At 36.5% G+C, this 18,325-nt stretch overlaps 1 pseudogene; it reads left to right on the top strand.

Moving 5' to 3' along the window:
* The first annotated feature begins 1,365 nt into the window (after positions 1-1,365).
* Positions 1,366-2,457, top strand: LOC132424398 (heterogeneous nuclear ribonucleoproteins A2/B1 pseudogene; annotated as a pseudogene).
* The last annotated feature ends 15,868 nt before the right edge of the window (positions 2,458-18,325 follow it).

Below are 18,325 nucleotides of genomic sequence, written 5' to 3'. Positions count from 1 at the left end.
ATAAAATGCTGGGGAAAAATGCTCTTCCCATTGCAAATTATAAAAAAAATAAAAAGAAAACCACTTTTTCAACATTTCTAGCCAAAAAGGAAAGTGAAAACCATAAATGCAAATTTTAATAAAATAATGTAATCCTTACATATCAGAATCTATTTCTTACAGCGTTTTTCAGAGGAACCTTAAATATCTAGATCAGTTGAAATGTATAATTAAAAATAAGTTTCTTAATTTCCCAACTCAAAGCTCCAAAAGTGTACAAAATCTTAAAAAAATAAAAATTAAGGAAAGACTTATTAAAATAAAAAGAAAAATTAATGAGGCAGAAATAATAAAAATTTTAAAATAATATTAAATCCAAAAAGTTATTTTTTAAAAAGTTACAGATGAACCGGTTTGCAGGGCAGAAGTTGAGATCCAGATGTAGAGAACAAACGTGTGGACACCAAGTGGGGAAAACCGTGGGGGTTGGTGGGGGTGGGGATGGTGGTGTGTTGAATTGGGCGATTGGGATTGACATGTATACACTGATGTGTATAAAATTGATGACTAATAAGAACTTGCTGTATAAAAACACAAATAGAACAACAAAAAAGAAAAATCCTTTTTGTAGTCTGAATAGTTTCTTTCAAAAAAGATATCTGAACTCATTGTAAGGGCAAAGCAATAGGTAAGTATTTTGATATAAACTTTTAAAGTCCACATTAGTGATCTCTTCATTGGATATCCAATTTAGTGAGGAAAACTCTATCAAAAATAGATAACAGGGTCTTCCCTGGTGGTGCAGTGGTTAAGAATCCACCTGCCAGTGCAGGGGACACGGGTTCGTGCCCTGGTCCGGGAGGATCCCACATGCCGCGGAGCGGCTGGGCCCGTGAGCCACAGCTACTGAGCCTGCGCATCTGGAGCCTGTGCTCCGCAACGGGAGAGGCCCACGCACCGCAATGAAGAGTGGCCCCCACTCGCCACAACTGGAGAAAGCCCACGCACAGAAACGAAGACCCAACATAGCCAAAAATAAATAAATAAATTTATTTTAAAAAATAGATAACAATTCAGAGAAAATTAAAAGTTCAGAAAAAAATCAATGTAGAGGAAATGTAATAAGAAGTTTGTTTACTGGATCAGGAAAGGTCACTCGGTTCAAAATGACGTTTTGCAGGAAAACTGAAAGTTGCTCAAGATTGGTTCGAGGGTGGCAGCGGCTCCAGAGCAGTAGCAGCATCACCAGATCCCCGGTGGAGGTGCACCTACATGTGTTGTTGCTGGAGCAGCGGAGGTTCGTTTCTCACCAGCGGAGGTTCGTCGGGACCCTCCAGTTCATGTTAGTCTTTGGAGATCTCCCTCATCCCCCTCAGCTTCGGGAAAATGGCTCGAGCGAGTAAGCCTGCGATGAAGAAAACTTCAACATCTGTTCCTTTGGAGAGGAATAAGAAAGAAAAGGAAAATTCTGTAAACTCTTTATTGGTGGCTTAAGCTCTGAATCCATGGAAGAAAGTCTGAGGAACTACTACAAGCAACGGGGAAACCTTATAGACTGTGTGTTAATAAGGCATCCTGCCAGCCCCAAACCAGGAAGATTTGGTTTTGTCACGTTTTCATCCATGGCTGAGATGGATGTTGCCATGGCTGCCAGACCTCATTCCATTGATGGGAAAACGGTTGCACCCAAACGTGCTGTCCCAAGAGAGGACTATGGAAAGCTGGGGGCTCTTATCACCATGAAGAAGCTGTTTGTTGGTGGAATTGAAGAAGATACTGAAGAGCATCATCTTAGAGATTACTTTGAGAAATATGGAAAAATCAATGCCATTGAGATAATTACTGATAGGGAGTCTGGAAAGAAAAGAGGCTTTGGATTTGTCACTTTTAATGACCATGATCCCATGGATAAGCTTGTGTTGCAGAAATACTATAGCATCAATGGTCATCATGCAGAAGTAAGAAAGGCCTTGTCTCGACCTAAAATGCAGGGAGTCCAAAGTTCTAGAGGTAGAAGAGGAGGCAACGTTGGTTTTGGAGACTCTCCTGGTGGTGGTGGAAATGTAGGAGCAGGACCAGGATGAGGAAGGAAACTTGGAGGAGGACCTGGTGGATATGGAAGAGGACATACATTTGGGGATGGCTATCATGGTGTGGAGGAGGATCTGGAGGTGGCAATTTGGGGGTTAGCCCTGGTTATGGAGGAGGATGAGGAGGATACGGTGGTAGAGGATCTCGATATGGTGACCTGGATGGGGCCTCCAGAGGTGGTTTTGACAGCTATGGATGAAGAAATTATGGAAGTCATAATTACAATGATTTGGGAAATTATAAGCAGAAACCTTCTAAGTACGATTTACTGAAGAATGGAAAGCTGAGTGGTATAGCAGGAACGTGGGAGGATCATACGGTGGAGGAAACTATGGTCCAGGAGGCGGTGGAAGACGTGAGCGTTATGCAGAGACCAGCCGATACTAAGCTTCTATTTGCCGTGGGCTTGACTGTATAAATAGACATTGAGAGCCCAGAGGTAACAGAAGAGCTTTAGGTTATCGAAATAACAGTGTTCAGGAAACTCTTACCTCAGTCATGCATAAATATGCAGTGATATGGCAGAAGACACCAGAGCAGGTACAGAGAGCCATTTTGTGAGTAGACTCGATTATGTAAGAACAATACCTTTCTGTGGAGGAAAGATCGTATGAAAAAATGCTTTTGAGACTGTTTCTTAGCTTTTGAATTGTTGTCTCTCCAGTGGTCTCTGTAAGAATGTGGAAGCATCCCCTTTGATAATGTTAAATTTCAAAGTTTTGGATGATATTTGAATCCTTTTTCAAGATTTTTCTCAAAATTTTGTAAAACTGTTAGCTAGAATCATGGTGTAATGAGACATAACATCATTCTTTTAAAGAAAATTAGTTCATGTGTAGAGTTAAGAAACTGTTGTACCTTTAAGATTTAATAAAATAATTCTAAAGGTAAAACAGTAGTAGTTTGTACTCTTTGCTAATTTTGCACTTTTAGTTTTTACCTTTTAAATATTTTTCTTGTGTAATGATATCAGAGTTTGCAGGGTAGTGATATGACTTACACACATTATGAAATGATTATCAGAAAAAAGTTTTTCTTCTTGCGATGAATATTTGTAGGATTTACTGCCTTAACAACTTTGATATACATCCTACAGCTGTGCTAATTTTGGTCATCCTGTACCTTACATCTTTTGTAATGTTGAGTAACTTGTCATGTACCTATTGGTCATTTGTATGTCTTTTTTGGATAAATGTCTATTCAGTTCCTTAGTCCATATTATAGTTTGATTATTTGCTATTGTGGTAAAAAAACAAAACAAAACAAAAAGTTATTTTTTAAAAAGTTAACAAAAACAGACATGTAACCTAATAAAGAAAGAAAGCAATAAATCACATATGTACAAAATAAGTAACTACAAGAAAAAATAGCTAGAGAGACAGAGAAATAATAAAAGTCATAGCAGAATACTTTGTGTAACTCTATGCAGATACATTGTAAACTTAGGTAAGAAATAAAGTTTCCTAGGAACGTTCAATTAAGTAAAAATAATTCCATTGCAGAAAGAGGTGAAATAGACTAGTTTCACAGGAGAATAGTGAAAGATAAAAAAAAAAAAATTCCCCCAACAAAAAGTACCCCATCTAGGTGTTTCCAACGGGGCATTGTATGAAATGGTTAACATCTAGATGATCCTAATGCTATATAAATTTTTCTCGAGCTTCAGAAGTGAACAGAAACTTTCAAATTACTTCATGAGACAAATATAACATTAGTTCCTGAATTTGATGGTAGCAGAAAACAAAACAAGACAAAAAAAACCCCCAAATATTCCTTGTGAACATTGATGTAAATATGCTAAATAAAATATTAACAAACGGAATTGAACAGGTATATAGGAAAATAATACATTATGACCAAGTGAGATTTATTCTTAAAATGTAAGGATGTCTTAATATTTGCAAATCTATTAACATATATCTTCATATCAATGAAGACAATTTCTTCATATTAATTCCAGGGAGAAAAATCATAGTTACTTGGAAGGGCTTGACACAGTGGATACACATTTATCTGATAATATTTAATGGAATAAGAACGCACACATGCACACACATGATAGAAGCAATCATACTGAGATCAAGAACAAGGCATAGATGCCTATTTCCCCACTATTATTTAACATTGTATGGGAATATAGATAAAAATGGAAAAGAAGAAGGAAAACTACACCTGTTTGCAAATGATTTGACAGTGATCTGACAATGCAAGGGAATAAGTTATTTAAAAAAAACTCATATAATAAACATTCTATTAAGTAATAGGATATAAAAATTAACATAGAAAAACCAATAGCTTTCAACTGCACAAACGATAGCCAGTAAAAAGGATATAATAGGAAAGAATCCCTTTTAAACTGCAACAACATATAAAAAAGGCAGGAAAAACCACAAAAGACACAAATGTAGATTTGCAAAAGCAAAAACATTCCTTGTTTTTGGGTTCAATATCACATGCATGTCATTTTTCTTTAAGTTAATATATGAGCCTAATGCAATTTCAATAAAAATTCACATAATTTAAATTTGTAGCTACAGAAGTTAATATGGAAAAATTCACGTGGAAAAGTAAACATGCAAGAATAATGATGAAATCTTGGAGAAGAGCATAGAGTGGCAGGGCAGTGCATACTTATCAGATACTGAAACATATTATAAACTTTCTATAATCAAAACAGTTATGTATTGGCATATTAATGGATGGAAAGAACAGTAGAACAGAATAGAAAGTTCTGAAATAAACCCAAATACAATAGGATAAAGATGACACCTTAGTCACTGTAGAAAATATAGGCTTATTAATAAATGCAACTGGCCATCTGCATAGTCATTTGGAAGAGCAGTATCAAATTTATGTTTCATAGATTACACAAAAGTGAATTCCAAAAGTATCAGAAGTCTAAATCTCTCTTTTTTTAAAGAAACCATACATGGAGTAGAAGAAAACATGGATACATTTCCTTATAATCTGGATAAAGGCAAAGCTTTCTACTTGAGTCTCAAAATCCTGATGCAATTTCTTTTATTAGACCAGTAAATATAAAACATAAAGAAGCAATTTTTGCCTAGAAAACAAAGAGCCAAAAATACAATTAAAATATAAATTACAAACTGGGGGAAAGTATTTGTATAACATTTATCCTAAGAGCTAACTTCTGAAAAATATAAAGAACTATAAGAAATCAAGAAATAGAAAGTCCTTAAAAAAAGGAAAAAAATAAGGAGACAAAGACCTAGCAGCATAAGATATGAGAAAATGGCCTTTAAATTCTTGAAAAGGTGTACAACTTCATCCATACTACTATAAATGTGATTAAAACTACCTTGAATTAAAGCTTCATTTCTGATTAGATTGGGAAAATTTTAGAAGTTTGACTACACACTTTGTTGTTGCTCAGACTGTGGGGAAATAAGTACTTTTTTATACTGATGCTAGAAATGTTAAATTGTATAACTCCTATGGAGGAACATTTGGCAATATATAACAAAACTGCACACCATTTGACCTAGAAATCAGTTCTAGAAATTTACCCTAAAGGTACGCCTTTAGTAACACACTCATACAAAATGCATTACTTACTCATTATGACATTATTTATAGCAACAGATTATTGGAAAGTTACCTATATGTCCAATAATTCGTGATTAGGCTAATCAACAAAAGTGTATCCACAGAATTAAATAATACACAAATATAAAAAGAATTTGAGAAACTCTAAGTGATATAGTTTAAGCAGAAATATGGTATATATATCTGTGAAAAAAGGGGAAATAAAAATGTGTATGTTTGTGTTTATGGAGATGTATCTACTTATTTTTGTAAAATAAACACAGGAAGGATAAACCAGAGAATGATTAAATTTGTTACCTACAGAAGATATGTGGAAACAGATTAGAAAAATATAGGAAAAAGAATGAAACTTTATTAAGCATTTTTATATAGATTTGACTTGAACCATGTTATTATTTTCCTATTCAAGAAATATTAATTCAACAAAGAACTGCAAAAACTCTAAAATTGAATGCAAATATGAGAAAATATATAATTGCATATCAAATTGATCATACTCTGACTATATTCCCAGTGGGATATATTCCAAGGACAAAAGGAAATCTTGACCTTTAATACATTTAGTTAGTGGTGGTAGTATGGTTGTAGTAAGTCTGAAACTGTTTCTCAAACATTTTATGAGTGAACAAATAAGTAAATATATTGATATTGATGGTACTACATTCATTTCCAACTGTGGAAAAAGGAAGTAAATGTGGAATGAGAGGAACAGAAGAACACTGTAAGTGTTAAATTTGAATTGAAGTTATCAATATGAGTTAATGATTTTTAAGATACATATTTCCTAGCTCTGTCCACTGATAAATGGTACTTCAGTAGCAGTGAGCATACTTAGCACCTAGATCTTGACTTTTATAAGTACCATTCTCTAAAAGGAGCCAGAGCTCCTTGGATAATGGCTGGCTCTGGGTCTGTGTCCAGGGAAACAAGGTGGGTCTGATGCATTTTGTTATGTCAGAGAGTAAAAGTTCTCAAAAGTTGATAGGAGTATTTCAAGAGGACATAAAATCTTGTTTGAAGAGGCTCCATTGGCTAAATTTAGGATAATTAGAGCCTCAAAATAAATAATGATGGAAATGATTTATAATACATGGAAAAGGAATGAATCCATGAACTATAATAATACTAGCTAATTTTCAAAGGGCCAAGGGAGAAGGGAGTGAAGGAAAATCTTTTTTTATAGAAAAATGCCATCTAATAAATATAGGAGGAGTGATAAAATTGGAAAATCATCATTTTGCAACCAAAATTTTAGGAATTGATTCAGGAATCAATCTTCAATGGATGCTAAAACCATTGGGTTTAAGATTGTTGAGGAGCAGGATAGTTGCGTGGTCTCAACATATGACCTCAGAGATTAGTTATGAATTATAAAGGGAGAAGATAATACTACAGAAGAGAAATTTGGTGAACTCGACCTTTACCAAATGATCAAATTTAATATCACTAGTAGCAGGACAAAATGACATCTCCATCTCCTGATATGATGCACTGAGAATGATACAAAACCACCTGTGTAGTATTCTTGTTAAAGATGCTTAACGTGAATCTACTCATGAGCAAACAATCAAATACATATGAGAAACATTCTGCAAACAAATGGCTTACTTTTCTCAAAAATATCAGTGTCACGCAAGAGAAAATAAAAACAGTCTTGATTATAGTAGACTAGAGAGTTATAGCAATTAAATGCATTGATTGAGCCCTGGAGAGGAGGAAAAAGACATATGGAACATTATTGGAATAATAAGAGAAATTAGAATATGCACAAGATATGATAGTAACAACAGATCAATAATAAATTTCTTTAATATAAGCATTGTATTGCGATTATATAAGGGAACATCTTGGGTCTTAGGAGCTAAATGCTTAAATATTTAGAGATGGTAAAATGTTAAAAAGTGTTGAATATAAGTGAAGGATATAAGGGTGTTTGTTGTTACCTTTTAGCAAATTTTCTAAAATAAAAAGTTGGAGGAAAAGAACACACTAAAGGCCAAATTCCTAGACTGGACAATTTTTGTTTGTTTTGAAATTCAGGTAAAATATTAATCTGTCCTTGAAATTTAGAAAAGTGAATTGTTTTTCTGTGACATGCTGGTCCTTCAATATTATTGAGAACCAGGATAAAAACCAGATATGATGTGAACAATTCTAAACAATGCCCTGGTGCTTGGAACTGACATTCTCTAAGCTTCAAATACTACATTCAGAATATCATTTTGAGGTGAGCCTTTCCTATTTCCAGAAGTGAGTTCTCTTCCTTAGAGAAGATGGACACCGTTATGTGAGGAACCAAATGAGAGCATCAAGGATTCAATAAATGTGCTTTTATGGTGGTTGGTAGTGGTGGACTTGGTGGGAGAAATGAAACGGTACAAATATCCCCCTTCTTTTTTGTTTGAGTTCTTTTTCCTGCCACTAGATTAGTTAAGATGGAGAAGACCTCGTGTTTCAGAAATGCCCTCAGTTCTGGAGGGCTGAGCAAAATATTAAGGCAGGAACTTTAAGCCTAGACCTTAATGGAAAGTGGTAAATAGGAGTGTGGCAGACATTGTAGATTGGCCCAAGTAACATCCTATCAGTGTTGGCCATGTGACAGACTTCTGGCTAATGACATGCAAGTGGAATGGACATCTGCTAGTGCTGCTGCTGCTTTCTTCTTTATTTTTCTTGGCCAAATATGATATGATGGCAAGAGCCTCTGCAACCATCTTGCAACCACAATGAGAAGGCTAAATGGAGTCATCCCTGATTGCTGAGTTACTGAAACAATCCTGCAATCAACTACTTCTGGGCTTCTTATGTAGGAAAAATAAACTTATTTGTTTAAGCCACTATATTTGATTTATGATACAGTCCATCTCGCCAGGGTAAGACCAGGAATTTGTGGCAAAAAACTCACATCAAATATGAAGAATTTAATTCAGCTTGAATGTCCCCTGTGTCATTGCCCTCAGAAAACTGTGTGACCAAATATAGTACACTGCCAGCCTTTAACAGGTATAAAATACCTTTAACGGGTCTAAAATAAAAATTGCCCAAGGTAGAATTAATTGAGCTATGTCAGGTGAAAGGAAGAAGCAAAGACCCTGCAGAGGGAGAAAGGAGATAGTGTGGAATTTAACTTGGACCAGAGCTTCCCACATCAATCACTGGAATCACTAAAGGCTAGAAGGTGTTATGTGAGTCGGAGTGATGGTGAGAAAGTGACCTCTGAAGAGTAAGGCTGAAGAGAGGATATATAGCATGGTCCGGGGTTCAGAAAGGGAGCTGTCAAGTAATTATCCCCAAATTATGCTGGTTTTGGTTGAGAATTTGAAGGGCTTTCTTCAGACTAGTCAATACAAGATTTAAAGTTATTATATGATAACTTGAAAAAAAATAAATCCTGATGAGGACAGTTGATCCTGAGACCTGGCCAGTATTAAAGTTCTTGCCAAAGCAGCCCTGGCATTTGGCTTCATCACAAAGCCAATCCTGTAGATGTGGAAGCATCTGCTCTCCAACTTACTGCTTATGTTAAAATGAAAGCTATTCAGTAAAATATTTATGAGTATCTCTTCCACTGGTGACTGGATGGAAATAAAATGGCGAGAAACCAAATTTCTAATAAACATATGAATAGCCACTCAGTTGACCACTCTTTAACATGGACATCATTCATAATTCCTGATTCTTTTTCAATGTGTGCCTTTCTTGTCAGAAAATTGAAAACAAAATATTCTAGGTCTCTTAAGTGTCCAGAATAAATGAGTCCTGTCAATATAGACAACAGCGGTCAATTGGTGTGTTCTTCCTCTGTAAAAATTAGATTAACTCAGTCACTCATTAGTTAATCCATTGAACGAGTATTATGCACTTGATATTGTCATAGACTCTGTGGATAGATAAGCAAAATTGACCCTCTGAAAATCTATTTGTAGGTGATAAAACGGAATGAAAAGGAGATTAAAAAAGAAAAACATGCTTTTTTCTTTGTAACATGCATCAAGTCAGGCTACTTGGATCTTTCCTCGCAGCCAATCTCAGTAGAGACTCATTTTTAAAAAAAAAAAACGTAATTAGGGACTTCCGGGGCGGTCCAGTGGTTAAGACTCTACACATCCACTGCAGGGGACATGGGTTCAATCCCTGGTTGGGGAACGAAGATCCCGCATACCATAAATAAATAAAATTTTTTTAAAAATTTGTAAAGGGATTTAAAAAAGTAAAAACTATTTGGCCATTTAATAGTCTCTTTTGAAAAGACCAACAGATCACAAAACTTCTAAAATTCTAATTTCTTTGGCTCTTCATGTCAAAACCTTTCATGAGTATTTCCTTTCACTCTATAAACTTGTAAAACAAACTGTCCCTTCACATTATATATACTGGATCTGAATACCTTTTTCTTTCCTCACAGCCTCAGTTCTTTATGGCATATCATCTTAGCCACTCTGGCTTCCTTTTTTATTGGGCAGTGTATCAGATGATGAGGTACTAGACATATTTTTGTCAACATTTTATAAGCCTCTACAAAGAGAGACAAGATGTGTATTTATAATACCTTTTGCTCTTTGCCAACCAATTGTTAAGAATTTCCTTCTTGTTTGAGTGGCATTCATGTAGGATAATTCCAGGAATATTTCCAAATTCAGCTTTGTATTGCCCACCCAAGTTACTTAGAGAATTTGAATAGGGCCAGGTGAAGGCAGGTTGGCTTGCTCTTACTTTAAGCATGGCCTAAGTAAAGAATTACAGTTAAAACAAACAAAAACTAAAATTTGGTGACAAAAGTATAATTAGGAGCAGTTTGAATCTTGACTATAAACTCTCTCAAAAAACTTCACAAAGGGTATTCCAATTACAGTGCTTCCCAAACTTCTAGAAAGCCTCTCTTCCAATGGTTTGCTAATTATTTCACTTTTCTGGCAACTACCACTCCCCGTTGCTTTCAGGTGTCATCTCCTCATCTTTCAACTTAGTAGTTCTCTCCACCTACCCAGCCTCCATAAACTTTAGACCCTCCCCGTCCTCCTACACCTTAGCCTTTATTGTATGGGTAACATTAGTCATTTTGTTAATATCCTTTCCCACTTTACTTATACTTGGAATCTTCCCAATAAAGGAGAGCCTGACTTGGCCTAAAGAGGACACTAAAAGGAGGGTAGATTGGTAACAATTATAACTTACTAGCATTTCCTTTGTCTTTGTCACAGCTGAGAAAATCATGGTAAGGGTGAGGGAAGGACATTTCTGAATACTGTGTGTTTCTACTGTGTGTTAATAACCATATTAGGTTCTTTTTATAAATATGTCACTAAGTAGAAGTTTGATCTTTAGGAATGTTAAGTGCAGTGATGTCCATAGTTATGGGCCAAGAATTTTGAGGGGGCTGTAATTTTAAAGGAGTCCTCATGTCAATGTCCATGTCAAGCATGAAGTCAAGGAAACACTAGTTTGAAAAAAAAAGATTCTCAACATTTTATTTTTATTTTTCTTGTCAAGACACTTTGATGCGTGATTCTGTGACCCTCCTAAGGAGAAGACTTTGGTAAAGATAAGCAGAGTAGTGAAAGAGATTCTGTTTTTGGTGTGCTTCCATTAACCTCACCCTTTTCTCTCCTGCTCAGTAAAGTAAATAAGGATGTGAAGGAGACACAAGAAAATTTCTTAAATCCCTTCTTGTGTACATAAAATAAAAATTAATTCTGTCACATTAACGATAAATTATTTTCATCAAAACTTAAAACAAATGTATAATTTCAAAGTATGTAAGTAACCAATACAAGTACTCCTAAATTGTCTGTGCCACCTCGCAAGAAACAGTCCACTTCATCCAGACATTTCACAAATATTTGCTGAGCAGTAACAATGTGCTAAGAGTTTCTGTCAGTGGACCAACAGAAAAAGTACCTACCCTTGTGGAGCAGGAAGTTTCAGATACAAAAGATAACATCGAGTAGTAAGAAGTTGGTTTAAGAAAAAAAAATTATAAAGCAGAGGGTGAAGGTTGTGGAGGAGATCATTGAAAGGACATGGCCCCTGGTTGACCCAGGCAATCAGAGGCATCTCACCCCTCCTCTGTCTCTGAAATATACATTCTGCCCACCATTCCCACAGCTGGAGCCGTTTTCAAGGACGCAGCCTTGAGAGAGCAATGCGTTGTTGAGACCATCTGAGTACACCGGACGGAACTGAGTTAAAGCCTCTATGTAAACTTTTAAGATTCTGGCAGGCAGGTGTGGAGATCTGCTCATCTTTCAGCCGCTGAAGACAAGCTTTGTGTATAAGTTCCCTTGCTGCCACCTACCAATCTGGAGTCATCTGCCTCTTTCTTCCATGTCTCCTTGTCCTCCATGTATGGGGGCCAGTTTACAAACTAACAAGCGTGTTGCTACTTTAGAGAATGTGTTCCAGGAGGATCTCTCTGATGAAGTAATAATTGAGCACACACTGGGAAGAGTTAAAGGAGTCAACCGTGTGGGAAGAACATTTCAGAAAGGAGCCTCATCAGAAAGGCCCCGAGGTAAGCGAACGCTTGGAGAGATGGGGTGAGTGTGAGCAAATAAGGTCAGAGAGGTGAGGAGGGACCAGAACAGGTAAAGGGCTTTGATCTTATACTGAAGTGATGGAAAGTCATTACAGTGCTTTCAGCAAGAGTGTAACATGATCAGATTAATGTTTTAAAAGGATCACTCTGGATACTGTGCAGAAAATAGCTCTTGGGGGCAGGAGTACAGGAGTTCAGGAGGCTATTGCAATAATCCACAAGGGAGATGTTGTGACCAAGAGGCCTTGGAAATGGCTTTTTAAAAGTACGTTCTAAGCTGCAGCTGTGAAAAATAACATCCTGATCTCACAGAGGTTCTACTAGAGTTAGGTATAGGGCAGACCATAAACTGGTCCTTGATATATTTGAGAATAACTGATGACTGTGGAATGGGCTTCTGAGAATGAGGGCAGTGGTGTGGCCAACTGTACCTTAATGCAACTGTAAATGATCACATAATTAGGGGTATGTACAACTTTACTGAAATAAGCATAAATTCATCATAAGAGATCTGTTAGTTTAGTACAGCAGAAAGGAAGGGTAAATGGAAGGTAGTCCCATAAGACAAGTTTTGCACATTTCAAATACTTGTCTCTGGAATCCCTCTATTCGTTTGTCTCTTTGGACACGTTCTCTTGCTTGATCACAGCCGACCCTTTCACACTTGATTCTGGGTATTTGCACTGTAGATTCCTAAAAAGCACTGGGGCTCAGCAAACTCATGTTTACTATTATAGCTCCACAGGACATGTCCTCTGAAAGCAGGCAGATACATGCTGGAGGATTAAGAGATGCAACTCTTCGGCCAACCATTGCAGAGAAAAACCACACATTCTGTAGGAAATGCTGTTGGCTCAGGCCTTACATGAGTCTGAGCATTTCAGAAGTGTGAGAATTTCTATACAAGGATGCCTCCAAATACAATTACTATTTTAAATCACATTATTTCCTATGCAAGAAGTGTTGATACCTGCAAGAAGTATCTGACACCTCTGAGGTTGTCAGCCTTGATATTAGATAAGGGAGCTACGGTGTCAGATGCACTGGCAACCTGGATTCTTGTCTTGAACCTAGAATCAACTTCCTGTGTGATTATGCACAGACAGAAATAAATTTGACTTTTCTAAGCCTCAATTCCCTCATCTAAAAAAGAATCTGGACTAACTGATCTAGAAAGTCCTTTCCTGCTTTAGTTTTCTATCTTTTGGTTGAATACAATCTTGTGGTAGGCTTAAATATCAAATATTGATTTGTTTTTTTCTCTGTGTATTTCTACCGTCTTCTTTTATTCTAACAGGGATTTTCTCTATCTCAGCCTACACCAAAGTTAAAAGAAAGAGCTACAAGAGACATTTCTTAGAGGTCTCCAGACTAGGCTTTCCTCTCCAAAAACCAGGTGAGACTGAATTCTATGATCTGAATGTTTGTTTGCCCACAAAATTCATATATTGAAATCCTGATTCCCAATGTGATTACAGTAGAAGGTGGGGCTTTTGAGAGGTGATTAGGTGATGAGGGCAGAGAGCTTTTGAGAGGTGATTAGATGATGAGGGCAGAGAGCTTATGAATGAAATTAATGCCCATATAAAAGAGGCCAAGAAAGCTCCTTTGCCTCTTCCACCTTATGAGGACAGGAGAAGTCAGAAGTCTGCAACCCAGAAGAGGTTGCTCACCAGACCATGTTGGAACCCTGATTTTGGACTTTCAGCCTCCAGAACTGTAAGAAATAAATTTCTGTGTTTTTAAACCACTGAGTGTGTGGTATTTTATTATAGCAGACTGAACAGACTAAGACACTAAGTTTGGGTGAAGGGAAAGAAGAGAAAGACTTGCAAATTTTATGGGAGAAATGCCGATGAGAGGTATGAAAGGGACTCAGCTTGGGGTGTATGGGGTTAGAGGGAAAAGGAGAATTTTCATGTTGAGCCTGGAAGTGGAGTGGTAGGTATTCTACATTTGAGATGTCATCTAGTGTGGGCTCCTGCTTCTTCCACTGGGTCCATCCATCTGCTTTAGACAGTCTGCATTTAACTGTTGTGAACACATGTAATTTTTCCCTCTGACCTGGGTTTAGTCGTCTCCTCACCAAGATGAAAGTGAACAAAATAGTTGGAATTTCTACTGGTCCAGGCAGCAGTGGATACAACGTATTGATAGTTTAAAGTCCCTTTCTTATCAGAAGAGAAACAGACTAGTAGAAAGACAACTTGAAAGAACAACTTGATATAAGATATGCCCATTACTCCCAAATAATTTGAAGTTTGTTTTAATATACAAAGATAATCTGGTGGCACTGGGCTGCTTTGAAAATAGTGTTAAGTCTAAGTTAACTGCTTAATAATTGTATGACGTCTGCAAGTAACTTCACTTCTTTGGACACCAGTTTTCTCATTTATCAAATGAGGGAGTTGGAATTGACCATCTCCAGGATCCATTTTAGTTGTGATGATCTCTGGTGCTATGAATGGAATCTGATAAGGTATGTTCTATAAAGCTGGGGGATGATTTAAAAGTATTATGCCTGGACTCAATTCTTTCTTCTGGGTATTTCTTTTCTTCTAGGTTGAATTAAGTTTGAGTCAAAGCCTCAGTAATATAAAATGTTATTACTTAAAGATATTCAGAGAGTTAAAAGAGAGAGAGTGAGAGAGAGAGAGAGAGAGAGAAAATATACCAAAATGGCATAAAAGTTGTATTTGAGAGGTGGGTCTATGGGGTAATCTTTTTCATTCTTTTTATTTCTCAGTACTTCCTGGTTTTATTTTTATTAAACTTGTAGTTCTTTAAAAAATATTTTAACTAAAAATTTCTACAGCAAAGAGAATGTTACTGATATCCTCCATGTGTGCGTCTCTCTGTCTGTCTCTCCCTGTCTATAGTGAAGAATGGCTGAAATATTTTCGGTAATAATCCAGCTTTTACATTCAGAGGTCAGAGAACCTACTGTGAAGGTTTGGTATCTCTTTCAGACTTAGCCTTGAGCTTAATGATGTTCATGTTGAATTTTCTTGCCTCCAATGTGAAGGAACGCATTCTGTCATTTTTTATATAGTGGGTCCTAGATGAATTTTAAAAATCCGATAATAGATTAGCCTTCTTTTTGACCTCCTCATACTTTATTTCTGGGCAGAAGGCAAGTGCCTGGAATACATATTTCACAAGACTCCTTTCTGCAATAGCGGAGTACTAGATCCTTATGTGGATGCATTTACCTGTATAATGACTTCCTTTTTACATCAGAGTATGCCCAAAATCCTGCCTTAGCAATTAGCAGCTTCCCTTTGTAGAGACTAAATATTATTGGACAGCTTTCTGTAATTCCTTGTCTTCATTTCTTGCTTTAGGTGGTCACTCTTGGTGACAAGACCTCTACAAGGTATAATATAACTCAGGGATATTGTTTCCATAGCAACATGTCTTTCTAGTGCATTCGTAACAACAATTGCAGCCACTCCTACCAACTTAAGCTTGATACCTTCAGATGGGAACAGATGGCTAAGTAGTCTACTTCAACTATCAGAATGATCCAGTCAAATCATCTTACTTCTCTCTAAAACTATCCTTGAATTCCAACTCTACTAAGGCAGTTTTGATTAAGTGGGAGTGAAATATGTTTAAATAGCTGGTCCTTACACAGCCATACAAATACCTTTCTGACCCTTATCCTTGCCACAGATGTAAGTAAATACTAGAAAATAAATGAAGCAGAAAGAGATGTGGCATTAACAAACACTTTAAAAACAGTCTCCATCTCTTTTCCTCTCTTCTAATGCTGCTAGGACCTCCTTGAGAGCAAGACCCTGACTAGTTATGTCTAATACATAGAAGTGTTTTGAAAATGCTAACTTCGATAAGCTACTTTCAAGTCAAATTACTAGTCTGCTCTTTATTTCAGTACTATAACTTCCTTTTACACGGACAATGTACTTCCATTGTCTTCTGAAACTATTAGGGTAAATTAGGTGCCAAAATTTGCTTAACTAATGCCACCAGCCTTTACAATGTTGGACCTAGTTCTTTGTGTGTGGGGAGGCAGCCGTTTACTTCACACTTATTCACTATCATGACCAACTGCTTTTCTTTAGCCAGGGTCTCCTCAAAAGGACCAGGCCTGAATGTTATCAGGGTGGAAATGGACAGCCATAAAATCACAGCTATCTTGTATTGTTATGTCAAGTTGACCCACGATGTGTGCATGGATAATTGACAAGAAGCTTTAACCTGGCAAAAAGCTACAGGTTTTCTGACAAAGAAAACTTTTTATCATTTTAAAATAACAAATACCTTATATTAACGCATATATATGGAATCTAGAAAAATGGTACTGATGAACCTAGTGGCAGGGCAAGAATAGAGACGCAGATGTAGAGAACAGACTTGTGGACACGGAGCGAGGGAAGGGAGGGTGGCATGAACTGAGAGAGTAGCATTGACATATATACACTACCATGTGTAAAACAGATAGCTAGTGGGAAGGTGCTGCATAGCACAGGGAGATCAGCTTGGTGCTTTGTGACCACCTAGAGGGGTGGGATAGGGAGGGTGGGAGGGAGGCTCAAGAGGGAGGGGATATAGGTATACATACAGCTCATTCACTTTGTTGTACAGCAGAAACTAACACAACATTGTAAAGCGATTATAATCTAATAAAGATATAAAAAACAACAAAAAAATAACTTTTCTTCAATTAGTCATGTAGTCCTCTTCAATGCCCCTCCAGAAATGTTTGGAATTGTATTGGAGTTATCTTAGATTCAAACTTGTCTCCCCAGAACTGATTTGTATCAAAAAGACAAAGCTTCGGGCTCCTTGGATTTGAAGGAAGATTTCTAAAGAGGATGGTCACAACTCCCTAATTCTTAGCTGGCATACACTTGCTGGTGAATTTCTAAGAAATACAAGAATGTGCCTACTTTAGAGTAAGGAGAATCTGTAGTAATTGGATGTAGTTTTTAAAATGTTTTTGCTATTTTAGCTGTTTCTCTACATTGGTCTAATAGCAGATGGACCAGTTTGTTATTTTGCAATGACAAAGTAAGAATGAGGACCTCTCAAAAACACCTTGCAGGCATGTGATATAGGACGGGACATTTATGGTTCTTTCTTGCTTCTCTAGTTATCCACTTAGTATCTTGTTAATTGACTGGCCCAGAAAAGGGAAATTCAGAGCAGTTGATAACTGGCAGAGTGACTGAAAACTGGCCTCTTGAGCAGGCGATTTGGTTTTTTATTATTATTAATGTTGTTAAAAATTTAAAGAATAATACTTTTAAATTTATGTAGAACACATTTCCATTCTGAGGTCCTAGGCCCACTGGGAGCTCATGAAGTTAGTAATTGTGAATTGTTTATACTATTTCAAAACAATCTAATAAGGATAATATTGTAGCTCAATTATTTTGCTGCATAGTATGTTATATATATTTGTTAATAAATATATACAGTTCGATTTGATAAAGCAGCTTTTAAACGATAAAGGCGAGTAACAGTAAGAGGCATCTTCAGAGGTATAGAAGTCATTAGAATATTTTATAGCTGAGTGACTCATTTTTTTCTCACGCCACTCCCTGAAGTTGGCAGATGGATATAGTTAGCTCCATTTATTAAACGAGGGAACTGAAATCTGTTACTTCTATCTGTATTATCTGTTCTTTCAGGTTTCATATACTATAGATCTCTCTTTCATGGTTTCTTCATTCGACAAGTACTTTATTGAAGTCAGGACTTGTGTTAGGAATAACACAATGTCAAATCACTAGAAGATTATTATATATAATGCTTAATATTTGCCTATCATGGAGCTTATAGTCCAAACAGTGATAAAAAGTAACCTGCATGAAAAGTCAGAAAAAAAGGAGAGCAGGTAAAGTACAACTTGTCCATTTCTCTATCTCATAATATCTTCAATGATGTCATATCGGTAACTTGAGAGATCCTACTCAAATACCAAAACTGAAAAAAAAATACAAAGAATATAACAAAAAGAGTAGTGTAAGGCAATCCATGATTATGAGACAAATGAATGATGGAGACAATATGAATTGGCAGGAAGGAGGGGTCACCGTAAGTTTAGTTAGTGTTAAGAAAACATTTTTATGGACATGAGCTTGGCTTTTACTGATTGTTCTAAATAAGAGAAAAGGAATAGAA

The sequence above is a fragment of the Delphinus delphis genome, chromosome 4 (assembly GCF_949987515.2).
Source record: "Delphinus delphis chromosome 4, mDelDel1.2, whole genome shotgun sequence".
NCBI lineage: Eukaryota > Metazoa > Chordata > Mammalia > Artiodactyla > Delphinidae > Delphinus > Delphinus delphis.
This window is presented reverse-complemented; position numbering and strand designations above follow the sequence as displayed.